Source organism: Onychostoma macrolepis, chromosome 24 (assembly GCF_012432095.1).
Source record: "Onychostoma macrolepis isolate SWU-2019 chromosome 24, ASM1243209v1, whole genome shotgun sequence".
NCBI lineage: Eukaryota > Metazoa > Chordata > Actinopteri > Cypriniformes > Cyprinidae > Onychostoma > Onychostoma macrolepis.
Window position 1 is genome coordinate 10,974,976 of NC_081178.1, and position 16,495 is coordinate 10,991,470.

General features: G+C 38.1%; 1 long non-coding RNA gene across 4 annotated transcripts in view; it reads left to right on the forward strand.

Moving 5' to 3' along the window:
• Nucleotides 1–6: 6 nt before the first annotated feature.
• LOC131533649 (uncharacterized) overlaps nt 7–16,495 on the forward strand; it is a 68,707-nt gene continuing 52,218 nt past the window's right edge. For all 4 annotated transcript variants that reach the window (XR_009269183.1, XR_009269184.1, XR_009269181.1 and 1 more), the window contains exons 1-2: nt 7–2,397; nt 4,317–4,573. This is a non-coding gene — a long non-coding RNA (uncharacterized LOC131533649). The remainder of the gene's footprint in view (nt 2,398–4,316; nt 4,574–16,495) is intronic.

Here is a 16,495-nt window from a genome sequence, read left to right on the forward strand (position 1 = left end):
GCAGCACGCATTCATGCGCGGAGATTGTTTGTAACGGAGGGATAAGAAGAAGAAAAGAAGTGAAACGCTCATATAAATGAGCGTTCAGACACCATAGTAAAACGGTTTACTAAAATGTAAAGCATTTGCTTCAGTTTACATTTTGTTTTCCCTGCTAAACGTCGTGTCGAATGAGCAACTGTTCTTTTAAATGCTCTCTGCACCTCCATAGTTTACGTAAGGTATCAACAGCTAAGAGAGGACATTTTTTTTTGCATTTAGTGAAATGAATACTTTATTTACTTTGTGTGTATATTTATTTATTTGTTGTTTGTGTGTTTATATGTTTATATTTATATATAGTAGTTACAATGAGTGATTCTTTTTTCTCCCAGTTATGACAGTGGCATATTCTCAGTCACATATACAGCAGCTTTTTTCCCCTTTCTTGTTTTTTTCTTTCCTTTTTGTTTTGTTTTTTGTAAATCAATTAGATTATCAGGCAGATTATAGAACTTTGTACTTACAATTCAGACAGTTAAATGAATCATTCACCCCCAAATACCCGCAAATTATGTTATTCCCAACCTGCATTATTTTTGTGAAGCACAGATGTTAGGCACTGCAGACTTTAGTCACCCTTCACATTTACAGTTTCATTTTAAATGTTTCTTAGTATTTCTTTTTGTGTTTCACATAAAAAAAGAAAGACGTTTCGGAACAATGTGACGGTGAGTAAATAATGACAGCTTACTTTTGGGTGAACTATTCCGTAAATGTTAAGAGTTTTTCAATTCCTCTTTTGTATAATGTCCTTGTTAAATAAAACTGGGGTTTACAAGAGAGCTTGAACTGCAATAGTCTGGCACACATAGAGACTATATAGAATCTGTTCATCTGGAAGTGTAAGCACTGTATTGACTGTTGAGCAGCTTTTCAAAAGGTTAATTTTTTTTTTTGTACACAAAATTGTTGACTATTGTGTATAGGGCAGTATTCACACTCTCGTATGACCTTTTCAAAGTCCTCAAGGTTTAGGTTTCGTAAAGATAATTTGAAACCTCTTATGGATTCTTCACATTTTATGGATATTGTGTTTATTGCTGAAAGAATGTTAAAGACTGTGAATTCAACAATTCATCTCTGCACATATGTATGAAATAAGGACAGCTGGCCTTTTCCCAGAAGAGACACATTAAGATTACAAATAATTTCTGCGATAATAGGGACAACATGATCTGTAGTTCTCTAGGTGAACATTCGCATTACTTTCCTCAATATGCACTAACTGCTATTTAGTATGTGCGCCGCTAATAGATATTTTAATAATTCATCAGTATGTATTGTAAATTATTCACCTCCCTGTATGGTCATTGGTGCCGTTGAACCTAACCTAGTTTAAAGCCATTCATCCTGACAGAAGTAAGATTGATCATTTAGGTTAAATGTAGGTGGGTTATAAGTCTATGTGTCATCCAACAAATAACATGCATTTGGCTAATATTTAGACTAAAGTCAATATAAGCTGTTATCACTGCAAATGAGCCCTAAAATGCAGAGAACAGTAAACGCCACTCAGTTCATTAGCTAGACCACACAATATTGATGCTGGGGTAGCATATGAACTCCATTTCTATTCGTCTATGTTTTCAAGAATCAGCAGAATTAGATTGAAGACTGCATCTCTGCTGTCCCAGAGGCATATTATGCTGTTGTCCCTTGACTGCAGTAACTATTGTTCTAATGTACATAATTGGCAATTGAATAGATTCAGAGCATTAAAAGCTGCTTATTTGCCTCTTGCAACGTAAAGAATGCTTTGAAGCTGGTAATATGAGCTCCAAATGCACTGATTGAATGTTTGCAATATATAACCAGATTTATTAACACATTTCGTAGGTTTGTAACTGTTTTAAAATAATGGGCTTTTCAAAGTACGGCTGCTTATTGCTATCACTTTATGCGTAGACATGATTAAAAGGAATGTTCCAAACAGTCGTAGTTTGAAACGCACATAGTGTGTTTTCTTTTTTTTTATGGTTTCGGATATATCCCCTCGTAATTACGTGAACTTATAGCCATGTTGTTGTGTTTTATCATCATGCAACATAAGCCTAATCAACCCCAACAACCTTGTGATAAGCTTAGCTTATGGCCAAAAGGTCTCCAACCTGGAGCAGATGTTCCAAAGCTTATATCAAAGCTCAAGCTAAAGTGTTCGTTTAGACAGATTGGATTTGCAGCGGTGTGGAGGGGTTGGAGATGTTGGCTTTGTGATTTCGGCAGGATTTGGACCATCAGCGGACATGCCTGGAGGAGGACAGTAGCTGTCTGCGAGCTGAGATCCAGGAGCTGAAAACCGACATTAGACCCCTCACATAAGTGATCCATCGCGCTCAACACATGCTCGGCCTGGATGTGAGTCACATGCCTATATTCCCTTGCCTCGTTCTCTCGCTCACTCACTCACTCGCTCGCTCTCCATTTTCTCCCTCACCCCAAAGTCATGGGACAGTCCCTCATTCATTTTTCAAAACTCATTTTCCGCCCTTGAGCTCCGGATTTTTAATTCTGGCTTCACCTTGACTGGTGGCCTTTGGGCATGAGGGATCAACGGAGCCGGGCTTTGATCCAGCACGCCGGCATGGGACTCATTTCCAGCTCTGCCACACTGATGCGACTCAGTGGGTTCGACTTGACCTCATGGCTCCTCTGGGCCCCTCCGGCCGCAGTCGACGAGACCCGGCTCCCTCCTCCTCTCCATCCTGAACACCTCCAATACCTCGTTCTAATCAAACCGTTCTGCTCTCCGCAGCCCTGCCTTTGATCTGCATAATATGCCTCCTCCTCCTCTTCATCTCCCTTCTCCTTTATCACATCATGTGTGAATGCAGAACATCAGTGAAATGTGGTAGAAGGTTAGGATAAATGTTCACATACAGCAGGTCTAGTGAAAATGGGTTGAATGTTCTGATTGCAGACACCAAAAAAAAAAAAAAAAAATTGCAAATAGCAAAATGCTGCTAACCAGATGCTTGTACATATTTAGCATATTAAAATTATTTTATATTTATGTTTTATTTTTAACAGGCAAACAAAACATTGTTTTATTGTTTTTAAGGCTGTGCGTCCAGTAATACTTGACAGACAGCTTGCAGTTCTTGGTAATGTTAAAAAGAAATCAGTATAAAAAAATCATTATGATATATCCATAATATAATTCATTCATTCATTACGACTACTACTACTACTACTACTAATTTAGCTCAATTATTATTAATACAAAATGAAATGTAATTTTATAATTTCTTTTTTTATTTATTTACATTTTATTAATTAATTTATTTCAGTGTGTATATTTATTTATTTATTTTTATTTATTTAATCTAATATTTGTGACCCTGGACCACAAAACATGTCATAAGTCTCACGGGTATATTTGTAGCAATAGCTAAAAATACGTCAAAATTTTCGTGTTTTGTTTTATGCCAAAAATCATTATATTAAGTAAAGATCATGTTCCATGAAGATATTTTGTAAATTTCCTACCGTAAATATATAAAAACTTAATTTTTGACTAGTAATATGCATCGCTAAGGACTTAATTTGGACAACTTTAAAGGCAATTTTCTCAATATTTAGATTTTCTATTCAGCTTTCAGGTGATGTATAAATCTCAGTTTAAAGAAAATTGACCCTTATGACTGGTTTTGTGGTCCAGGGTCACAGTTATTATTATTTAAATTTAACAAATTAATACATTTATATTTATTTATTGTATTATTATTATTTAAATTTAAATGTAATTTTTTTCATTTACATGTATTTAAATTATATTTATATAAATTAATGTTTGTTTTCATTTATGTTCATTTTTAAATATTTATTATTTAAATTTAACATATAATATTTTTATTGTTTATTTTTGTTTTATTTAAATTTAACATTTTAACATTTATTTTCATTATAAATTTTTTATCAATATTTAAATTTAAGGACATTTGTTATTAATTTTTATTTATTTACATTTAATTAATTATAATTTATTTATTATAAATTATATTTATTTATTGTATTATTATTATTATTATTAGTAGTAGTATTATTTATTCATAATTTTATCATTTAAATTAAACTATATTAATTATTCAATTTATTTAAATGTATATAGTTTTATGTATTAAATCATTTAGATAATGTTACATTTTTCAATTTAAATTTTTTATTTCATAATTTGTCTTGATGTCCAATATAAATTCTGCTACCTGAAAAAAAAAAAAACAATTGGGAACTACTGATCCAAAATGCCTTTGCTGTGTGGGGTTTGTTCTTGACAGGTTCGCCATAGTCTCCTGTGTACAACGTGCCCATGCCAAGATCCTGCTGCTGTACCTTTAGCCGTGACAAGTCGGCCTCTGCGCCAGCTGTGCCCATGGGGCGTCATCGGTCGTAACAAGAGTTGGTGTGCCTGCTTCAGCGCAACCCCGTTGTGGTGTTAGAGGATAATAACACTCTGCTTCCTTTTGTCAGTGTGTTTTGCTGGATGATAAACACAGGGGAGGAAGGACCAGCAGAGGAGCTCAGGCTCGAAGAGGTGAGTTTGTGAAATCACAGCACAGAAGAAGGTGCAGTTGCCTGGTGTGTGCACTAATTGAAGCTCCTCCAGGCAACAGCCGCAGCAAACCAGAGCTCGTTGAGCAGCATCGGCAGGAGTGATGACTGGCTGCTCGGGGAAGGGTCTCCCAGGTCACTATCGGAGGTTATGTTAATTCGGTTGTTAATGACTTCCTTTTGAGTGATAATTGATCAGCTTCATTACCATATTCCTCTGTAATGCTATGTCACTGGGGTAGAGCTCTGCCTAATGAATGTTCTGTTTGATTTCTGAAATAATGAACTAATTAGACTAATTAAAATCAATAGAGGTGCCAATACAAGGTTAGGCATCAGACGGCAGTCTCTATCTGTGCTCTGCCTGAGTCACCAGCTCAGTTTAAAGGAACCTAATGCTGATTTATGGGCTCTTGATGGTCATTAGTTAGAATAAATTGCGCCGAGGAGCCAAGACAGCATTATTCAAGTACAGGATACTAAGTGCATTGTAAGGTCAGCAATAAGGGCAAACCTACATATGTAGTTGAATGCCCTTGTAAACCTTTGTTAATATATCAGGTCAGAACGGCGTCGGACGGCATGGCCTATCTTTGCACGCGGAGATTAGCTGCGCTAGTACAGACACTACATTGAATGAGATTCAAATAACGGCATATTATAAAGGTGTTCTTTGATTTTTATCGAGACAGCCGTGTCGGCAATTATTAAAGACCTTCTTGAAGCAAGGTCACAAACAATATGTTGTGATTGCATCAGACTGAGCAATGGCTTATTGCTCTTTCATTAGTTATCTGTTTTCCTCTGTGATCGCCATGGGATTTGACTTTTTATTGGCTCCTGGAAGCCACATTTAGGGCAGATACACCCCCCTCCACCCCACCCCATGTGTGACAGTCTGAAAACCCTAATAAGAAGGTAGAGAATTATGTAAAATCCTGACTATTTCTGACAGAGGCAGGCCAAGCCAATGTGTATTGGAAGGGCCACCGCTGACCTAAATTCGTGCATTAATCTAAGATGTCAGTGGTGCAACCTTGATGGTCCATTTTGAGCCAGTCAGCCTGGTTATTTTTCTTTCCGTCACCGCTTTGGGCGTTGGTCTGGGATCTGACGCCTTTTCCTGCTCCTTTCTGCCCTTATTTCAGCCGTATTAATGTTCAAAATGGTCTTGAGAAGTAATTTGTGTGATGCGACATCCATGTTTTGCCCTGTTATATATCAGTACGGACTTACTGGGCTTGTGTTGTGCACTTTTTTTTTTTTTTCTCTGCAGGGTAGTTGACCATTACTTTAATAGTTTTTTTTTTTTCCCACACAGGCTTTAATGATTGAGTAGTGTTTGTGCCAGCTTTTGCCATTCCTCTAACAAATTAGTTTACTGTGGTCATAACCTTCAAAAAGCTCATTACCATAAATTGCATGGCTTTTCATAAAGGCTGAGAGCTGCATTGACGAATCGCAAACAGGACCTTTCTCAGGACACTCAGTCCTGCTGCTAAATTAGACCCACCGCTCCCCAGCGTTTCTTAATCAGCTAATGTTTTTTATTCTCTTAATTTCAGCCTCTTCTGATTTATCTGAATAACTAAAACAGACACATTTATATTTAGTTTTTTTGTCATGTCTAGGAAATGCTTGTATGTTGCTTGTTCAGGAAATGACATCTGTGGCGTGCTGCCTTTGTAAATCCTTTTGGTTTTTAATGGCCTTTTGCGCTTGAGTGTGAAAAGACTGTTTATTCATAGTCTTTTTTATTTAAGGTTAAAAGAAGACCTTGGTTGTAATTAAGATGCTTTTCATTATTTGTATTCACGAAAGAGCACAGATCTTTTACATTTAGTTAAATGCGGTTGCTATCGACGACTTATGAGAATAATACTATTTGCTGTAATTAAAAAAAAACTGTCATGCATCTCGTGTCCTGGTTCAAAGGGAAATTAATAATTGCAATCGATCTCCAAATATCCTTGTTTTGACTGCATTTATTGTATTGCTGTCTGGAAGAACAATGACAGGAAGGTTGATAAGCACCTTCTTAGTAATAATAATAATAATAATAATAATAATTTAGATAATTATTATTAAAAGAAAAATTTAATGTAATTTAATTTATTTACACTTTATTCATTAATTTATTTCAGTGTATATATTTATATATTTTCATTTTTTTCAATGTATTATTTATTATTGTTTAAATTTAACAAATTAATAAATTAATTTATTGTATTATTATTATTATTATTAAAATTTAAGTGTAATTGTATAATTGATTAATTATTAATTAATTGTTTATTGTTTTAATGTTTATATTTTTATTTAAATTTTAAATAATTTTATTTTCTTTTCATTTTTGTATTATTATTTAAATGTAACATTTTAAATTAATTTTCATTATTTAGTATTTATTAATATTTACATTTAAGATCATTTTAAAATACAATTTCATATTTTTATTTATTTACTGTACATTTATTTAATTAATTCTAATTAATTAATTTTAATTTGTATTTATTTAATGTAATGTAATTGATTTTATTTATTATCTGAATTTGAGTGTAGTTTTATGATTTTAATTTATTTGAACACTATTAATTATTTAAATTTTTTATTTATATTCATTTACAGTATATGTAATAAATAGATTTTTTTATTGTATTTTTTTTATTTCATAATTTTTGTGTTTGAGAACTGCTGAACTAAACTGTGTTTGCTGTGAGGGGTTTGCTGTGTGGGGTTGCTATCGACATAACATGTATACTTACGAGAATAATAATATTTGCTGTTTGGAGCTGTAAAGATGTTAATAAAAAAAAATATATATAAAAAAACTGTCATACAGTACGTCTTGTGTCCTAGGTCAAAGGGAAATTAATAATTGCAATCGATCTCCAAATATCCTTGTTTTGACTGCATTTATTGTGTTGCTGACTGGAAGAACAATGACAGGAAGAACAATAATGCTAAATAAAAAGGGCTTGATAAGCACCTTCTTAGTCAGATCGCACAGTTAAACGTAATTAAACAAGAACGCTTGTGAAAAGAAGCTCCGGCTTTTCAGAGCAACCAATACAGTGGCGATTCCTCCTGGGGCTCAAAGAGAGAGGCTGTATGGAATTTAATTTCAGTTATTGTCTCTTCACGGTGGCCAGTAAGATTTTCTGTCTGAGTCGTAGCACATAATGGGAGGCTCTTGAGCTTCCTGATCACCCTTCCGTTTAGTCTTTTAAGCAAGTGCTCCATGCCTCGCTCCTCCAGCTTGCTTTTATTGTTTCTCTCTCGCAGTTTAATTCCCCTCAATGCAAGCCGGTGTGGACGCCCCATCCTGCTTTACTCAACAATAATATCAAGCGTGCACCTTCAATGAGCGAGCTGTCCCGTGGCTCGGTCTCTCTGCTTAATTAGCCTCACACGCAACCACACACACATTTGGTGATACAAAAAATATGATGACACAGACACACACACACACAGCTCACCTAATTTTCTCCTCAGTTTCCATTTTGTTGTTAGTATTAATCTACTTAGAATTGCAAGGTGCACTGAACAAAGCTAGTTTCACCTTAATCTTTTTCCCTTATGAAATTGAATAGTGAAGAAATCCTTAACATGGCTGTTTGCGGAGGTAAATTTGTTGCTTGTGTAGCAATGCTGCATAATTGGTAATACCTTCTGAGTGTTTTTTTTTTTTTAAGTGCACAAGATCCATCTGTGCTCCTTGTTGTTTGTTGACTGCATTAAAGGAGTCTTGGCTGACCTAAAAAGCCAAGCATTAGAGCAAAATAATAGCAAAGAGTTTCATCTCTGGATCATGCATAAAATATTACTCTGCTTTTAATGGCAGCATCTTGACCCTTGTCTCTGAGTACTGTGCCCCAAAAAAACAAGTGTTTCCACATTTGCTCCTAATGCACTTGATGGTAAGAGTGGCCAAGTTATCTGGAAGTCACTGTAAGGTGACAGCTTGTGTGGCTGTACTTTTAAACGAAATTAAAGAGTAGTTCACCCAAAAAATCCATTCTGTTATCATTTACTCATCTTCATGTTGTTGCTTCTGTGAATTGTTAAAGAATATCCTTGTCACTCTGGGCCAGTCAAGCTCTAAAATGATACAAATGGTCAATGTGACTTATATGTTACATTCCAGACCCTAGAAAGCCATATAATAGTGTGAGAATCAAACTGAAATGTGAATTTTTATTCATTCATAATCCTCTCTGAAGTCAGTGAGTGAGAACTCGAGAACTGGATCAGTCTGACCTGGGAGCAAACCATTCAGTTTGGTTTTGTGAATTGGATCAGTTGATTCATTGTGAAGATCCAACTGAAAAGAATGATTCATTTGTGAATCAGACATCACTATTTATCTCATTAAAACGTGTTTTCCTTACTCAACTGTCATATTATTTCAGAAGGCTTGAAATACAGAGCATGAGTTGTATAAACTACATTTTTGATACATACAGTGGGGCAAAAAAGTATTTAGTCAGCCACCAATTGTGCAAGTTCTCCCACTTAAAAAGATGAGAGAGGCCTGTAATTTTCATCATAGGTATACCTCAACTATGAGAGACAAAATGAGAAAAGAAAAATCCAGAAAATCACAAAAATCAGATTTTTAAAGAATTTATTTGCAAATTATGGTGGAAAATAAGTATTTGGTCAATAACAAAATTTCATCTCAATACTTTGTTATATACCCTTTGTTGGCAATGACAGAGGTCAAACGTTTTCTGTAAGTCTTCACAAGGTTTTCACACACTGTTGCTGGTATTTTGGCCCATTCCTCCATGCAGATCTCTAGAGCAGTAATGTTTTGGGGCTGTCGCTGGGCAACACGGACTCCAAAGATTTTCGATGGGGTTGAGATCTGGAGACTGGCTAGGCCACTCCAGGACCTTGACATGCTTCTTACGAAGCCACTCCTTCGTTGCCCGGGCGGTGTGTTTGGGATCATTGTCATGCTGAAAGACCCAGCCACGTTTCATCTTTAATGCCCTTGCTGATGGAAGGAGGTTTTCACTCAAAATCTCATGATACATGGCCCCATTCATTCTTTCGTTTACACGGATCAGTCGTCCTGGTCCCTTTGCAGAAAAACAGCCCCAAAGCATGATGTTTCCACCCCCATGCTTCACAGTAGGTATGGTGTTCTTTGGATGCAACTCAGCATTCTTTCTCCTCCAAACACGACAAGTTGAGTTTTTACCAAAAAGTTCTATTTTGGTTTCATCTGACCATATTACATTCTCCCAATCCTCTTCTGGATCATCCAAATGCTCTCTAGCAAACTTCAGACGGGCCCGGACATGTACTGGCTTAAGCAGGGGGACACGTCTGGCACTGCAGGATTTGAGTCCCTGGCAGCGCAGTGTGTTACTGATGGTAGCCTTTGTTACTTTGGTCCCAGCTCTCTGCAGGTCATTCACTAGGTCCCCCCGTGTGGTTTTGGGATTTTTGCTCACAGTTCTTGTGATCATTTTGACCCCACGGGGTGAGATCTTGCGAGGAGCCCCAGATCGAGGGAGATTATCGGTGGTCTTGTATGTCTTCCATTTTCTAATAATTGCTCCCACAGTTGATTTCTTCACACCAAGCTGCTTACCTATTGCAGATTCAGTCTTCCCAGCCTGGTGCAGGTCTACAATTTTGTTTCTGGTGTCCTTTGACAGCTCTTTGGTCTTGGCCATGGTGGAGTTTGGAGTTGGACTGTTTGAGGTTGTGGACAGGTGTCTTTTATACTGATAACAAGTTCAAACAGATGCCATTAATACAGGTAACGAGTGGAGGACAGAGGAGCCTCTTAAAGAAGAAGTTACAGGTCTGTGAGAGCCAGAAATCTTGCTTGTTTGTAGGTGACCAAATACTTATTTTACCGAGGAATTTACCAATTAATTCTTTAAAAATCCTACAATGTGATTTTCTGGATTTTTTTTCTCATTTTGTCTCTCATAGTTGAGGTATACCTATGATGAAAATTACAGGCCTCTCTCATCTTTTTAAGTGGGAGAACTTGCACAATTGGTGGCTGACTAAATACTTTTTTGCCCCACTGTATATGGTGCTTTTTTTTTCACCGAAGCCCTATTCATATTCATTAACTGGAAAAGTATGGCCAAGAAATTCCTCCAAAAATCACGTTGAGGTTGTGTTAGATGGTAAAAGAAAATTCAAATTCAGGTTTGGAATGACATGAAGGTGAGTAAATGATAACAGAATCTTCATTTGTGGATGAACTTTCCCTTTGTCTTGTGAATTGGATCTGAATCAGTTGATTCATTGGGAAGATCCAGCTGAAATGAATGATTCATTTGTGAATCAGATGTCGCTACTTCTCTCATAAAATGTTAGGTTTGGATGTCATATTACAGAGCACGAGTTGTATGAACCGATTTTGTGATATATTAATGTGTGTGTGTGTGTTTTTAAACCCTATTCACTTTCATTAAATGGAAAACTGTGGTTGGGAAATCACCTTGAGGTTGTGTTAGATGGTAGAAGGAAATTCATACAAATTTGAAATGACATGAGGGTGAGTAAATGACAGAATTTTCAGTTTTTGGTGAACTATCCCTTTAAGCTCAGAGTGAGGGGGCAGGTCTGCTGGTGTTGGAGCGAAAGCTAAAACGGGTCAGTGAGGGAAAGAGCCATGTGGTTTGGGGACTTGACCTGTGAGTAATTAACATCAGCATTGATTTCCTTTTCCCAAGAGTGACGCCTGTCACTACACCCTTCACCCGCACACACAAATACACACCGCTATATTTCACCTACACGGCCAATGTCAAACCCCAGCTTTCCAAAACAACACCAAGCATGGTGCGGGGAGACTAATTAGATGTAGTGTTTGTCTGCCGTGTTAGGCTTGTGCTTTTGTACTGTCAGTCTCGTCTGGTGGTGAATTAGCCTCTTGTACCCGAAATATGAGTCCTAAGAAGTCTTCAAATATTTCTTTACCTTATTATGTCTTCTTTTTGATGCCTAATCTGCCTGTTTGTTAGTTATGTGTTTTGAGCGGTTCTGGGTAGTATGACTATATATATCATATTCCAGATGAGATATAATGAGCCATTTATACCAGACTTGTTGTTGTTGTTCTTATTTTAATGAATAATTTTATGTTTTGTTTTCCAAAACAAAAAATCAATTTCCAAAAAATAAAAAATGAAATGAAATGAATCACTGATATAAAATTATTCCATGCAGTAAATACACCATAAAAAAGAATAAGATTTTGATCACAGCACCCAGCTGTACTATACACAGTATTTGCTGTAAAAAGATTGATTGGATTTGCTCTGAACTGATGGTATTTGTTCCTAGGATTTTATTTTCTTCTTTCCTATTAAAGTGGAGAGTATGCTGGGTACACGTTGGGTGAGCGGCCGAAATCAAAGAGCTATTCTTTGGTAAATCACAAATCAAAGACTGGCATATACTCTAGATTTAGAGAAAGCGACACAGATTTGGACGTCTGCATCAAAAGGCATCATTCAGAGCCGCTCTGTGTCTTCATGGCAGCAGTTACGTCAATGTTTTGATCAAAATCCCATGGAGGAAAATGTTGTATGATCAAATATTATTATCCTAATTACATTTCATAAAATCTTTCTTTTTATCTTGCAGTTTCAATTTGGAGAACAGTAATCTAAGTCTGATGATCACAGTTTGTCTGTGGGGTTATGACTGTTGGATTTGTTATTTGTTGGAGACTATAATTGTTATAGGAGCATGAAACTTTTTTTCGTTAAAGGGTCACCATTTGGACAGCATCTTTGCTTTGTTTGCTTCTGAATGTTTATTACCCACCTGTAAGTAATTCCTTTGCTTTTTCTGTCTGTAAATTTAGTTTTGTTAAATTATTGCAACATTATTAAATTCATGTTGCATTGCTTATGTAAATTTTCACATGTGAATATCTCATAGCAAAACACATAAATTATATAATTATACTGTTTAAAAGTTTAGGGTAATATATATATATATATATATATATTTTTTTTTTTTTGTAGCATTGATATACTTTTATAGTTTTTGTTTTGAATTGGTTATTTTCCTTTCTTTTTTTTTCAGAATTCTTTGATGAATACAACGTTCAAAAGAACAACATTTATTTGAAATATATTGTATATTGTGAAATATGTTGAATATAAAAGTCTTTACTGTCCGTTTTGATCAATTTAATGCACTCTTGCTGAATATTAATTGGCCTAAAAAAAAAAAACTAAAAAAAAACAGTACTGACCCTAAACTTTTGAATGTTAGTGTAAAGTAAAGTATTTCTTCGGGAGGCTATGCAGCACTCATCACTTGAGGCTTGATAAGGCTCATGGGTATAAGTGATTTTAGGCAGGAAGGTGTCGCCAGGGGCTGAATGACCAGCTGCTTTTTACATTGTGTAGTTATTCACTCACAGCTGGCTCTGGAAAGAGAAATTAGATACAAAATATATGTATAATATATTTGTAACTCTATAGCGCTTGTATTAGTTCATGAAACAATGGAATGAAGGAAGCAACTTGCTATCAGCTTTAAAAGGGAACAGACTGAAATGATACTCAAGGGTAGTATTACTGTGGGTGATGCATTTTCTTCCCCTATTTGCTTTATCTATAAATTTATTTATATATTTAAGTGTCACGAGAATAACTCAAAATAGGAAAAAGTGACTTATTAATGCTAGCTCCTCTTTCTCTTTCTCTCTGTCTCTTTTTCCAAGGCTTCTCATCATTTTTACATTTTTCATAATCTCCAGCTGAGGTTATTCGGTTATGTAAACCAGCACTGCCTAAAATCTCATGTAGAATAATAGTCTTTTAAAATCAGAGGGGATTTCCATGTATGCAAACTTGAATTTGTTCCATAATAAACCTGTAAGATTATTGCTGCATTCATTTAGCATATAAAAGCTAATATATATATATATATATATATTAGAGCTGTCAAACAATTAATCGCATCCAAAATAAAAGTTTTTGTTTGCATGATGTATGTGTCACGCCTCTGGACTGTTTGTGTGTGTTTTTCTCCCCATGTGCTCCCCGTGACCCGGTTTCTCCCTGGTTTGATTGTGTTCATGTGATTCAGGTGTGTCGTGTTAATTGTCCTCATTACTCCATGTATTTAAGTCCCAGTCTGTGCGTTCTGTCTTTGCCGGGTCTACACTGCGATATATATCTTCATGGAATTGCTACGTGTGTGTCCTGCCTTCTGTGGATTATTAAAGACTGTTTCTCTGATCCACGTCTCTGTCGTTCTCTCCGACACAGGGTATGACAGAAGACCCGACCTGAAAAGAAGTTTATTTGCGGGTTCCCCTCTGTTTGTTTTCCATGGTTTGTACAATGTTTTTTTCCCGTTTTCCACCTTGGATCTCTTCGACTCCTTATCCTGTTTGGGACACCTCCTCCTCCTGCTGGAGCAGGGGGAGAGATCGCTTGAGGGCCATACCAGACTGTTTCTGGACATTACGCATCATACCAGAACCAGCTACCCAGACGACGCGCTCTGTGCATTGTATGACACCAGCTTGAACCCTGAATGCAGAGTGCTGTCGTCCAAAGATGGCCCTCGAGCGCCGAGATTTCGCCGCCTTTGTGGAGTGGATACTGGCGAGAAACGGATCTCAGTTCACCGTCTGTTCATAGGATGGTTTCGCCAGTTCCACTCCGGACCCAGAGCCCAGCCCACCATCTCCTCGCTGCACGGAGCTCAAGCCCGAGCACACTGATGGCCTACCCACACCATGGCTGAGGGTGACCTTAAAGGGGTCATATGATGCGATTTCAAGTTTTCCTTTCTCTTTGGAGTGTTACAAGCTGTTTGTGCATAGATAAGATCCCTGAAGTTGCAAAGATTAGTCTCAAAACCAAAGAGATATTCTTTATAAAAGTTAAGACTTGACCACGCCCCCCTAAAACGGCCCATTCAAACACGCCCCCACATGTCTACGTCACGGTGTGGGAAGATTTGCAAAACACCGCCCAAATGTATACGCAATGAAAGAGGGTGGAACTTTTATTCTCGCTGTATTGTTGTTGCTGCCACCGGCGCCATGTCTTGGAGACGCTGTGTTTCGTTGTGAAAGCGAAACTACTTAGTTTTGGCTTCCAAAAGAGGACACAACTAAGAAATCAGTGGTTAAGTTGTATTTACAACACTGTTCCAGAACAGTTCAACCCAAATATTAGAGTGTGTGCAGCACATTTTACGGAGGACTATTTCCTGAACCTGGGAGTAACCTGCCAGCTATGCTTTCTATAAAGTGGGGCAATTCCAACTTTGCAAGGACAGTCTGGCGCTTCTGACTCACAGCCTGTAAATATGTTTTCATATTTAAAGAATTTGCCACTGACTATTCAAACGCGAGTTTTGAGCTGTGTAGAGTTGCGCTTGTTGTTGCAATGCGACTAATAAAAAGACAGTATAAGTCATTATAATCAGTAATTATGTCCCCACTGGATGCAACAAATGCCTCATTTGTAATGGGTTTTATTGTTTTTGTGTCGTCGCGCCGGGACACGGCATCACAATACGGTAAGGGGCGTAACATTTCCGTTTCACGCTTGAGGTATTCGGCCAATCACAACGCACTGGATCGCTGGCCAATCAGAGCACGCCTCGCTTCTCAGATGAGCTTTGTAAAAATCGGTGCATTTCAGAAAGGCGGTACAGTACAGTAATGTACAGTATGTGGAGAATAATGTGTTTTTTGAACCTTAAACACATTGCATTGCACCAAATAAATAAAATAATGTTCTTTTTAGCAAGGTCATATGACCCCTTTAATGTGGATCTGGGACTGCTGGACTTAGAAGGAGAGGTTTTGGATGTATATGCTGACCTGCCCCCTCTCCTGCCTCCTTCATCGGAGTCCTCTTTCACTCCTGTTTCCCCGTCCAGCCCAGAAAGAGACTCTGTTCCTGAGCTCTGCCTAGAGAGGGTTCTGGTTTCCCCATCCAGCCCAGAAAGAGACTCTGTTCACGAGCTCAGCCCAGAGAGGGTTTCTGTTCCCGAGTTTAGCCCAGAGAGGGCTCCTGTTCCTGAAAACGGCCCAGAAGAGGGCTTCCGTTCCCAAGATCGGCCCAGAGAGGGCTCCTGTTCCTGAGTTTGGCCCAAAGAGGGCTCCCGTTCCCGAGTCCAGCCCCGAGAGGGCGCGTTTCCCTGAGTCCAACAGAGAAAGAGCTTCCGTTCCCAAGTTCGCCTCCTCGGTCCTCTGTCACTCAGGCTCCACCACGGCCTTCCGGATCCCTGCCTCCGCCTTGGTCGCCTGAGCCATCTGCTCCGCCTTGGCCCTCCGGATCGTTATGGCTGTGGCCTGGGTCCCGCTTGACTCCTCCTGCTCCAAGTCCCTCCGGTCTCCTCCCTGGCTCCTTCCTCTCTCTGATCCGCCCTGACTCCTCCTGTCTCCTCCTTGGCTTCTCCCTCCATCGTCTCCGCCATGGACTCTGTCTGCTGGCCCCCTCCCGGGTGTCCGTCCTCCTCCCGAACCTCCTCCCAAGTTCCCACCCATCCTTCCCTATGTTGTTCCTGTGGCGCGAGGACGCGCCTTCCGGGAGGTGGGATGGGGGGGGGGGAGAGATATCACGCCTCTGGACTGTTTGTGTGTTTTTCTGCCCATGTGCTCCCTGTGACCCAGTTTCTTTGATTGTGTTCATGTGATTCAGGTGTGTCGTGTTAATTGTCCTCATTACCCCGTGTATTTAAGTCCCAGTCTGTGCGTTATGTCTTTGTTGGGTTTACATTGTGATATATGTTTTCATGGAAGTGCTACGTGTGTGTCCTGCCTGCCTTGTTTTACCCCTCTCTGTGGATTATTAAAGACTGTTTATTGTGATTCTCCTTCGTCTCCGTGTTCCTCGCTCCTACACAGTGGACTGTGACAATATGTGTGTGCGCTATGTAT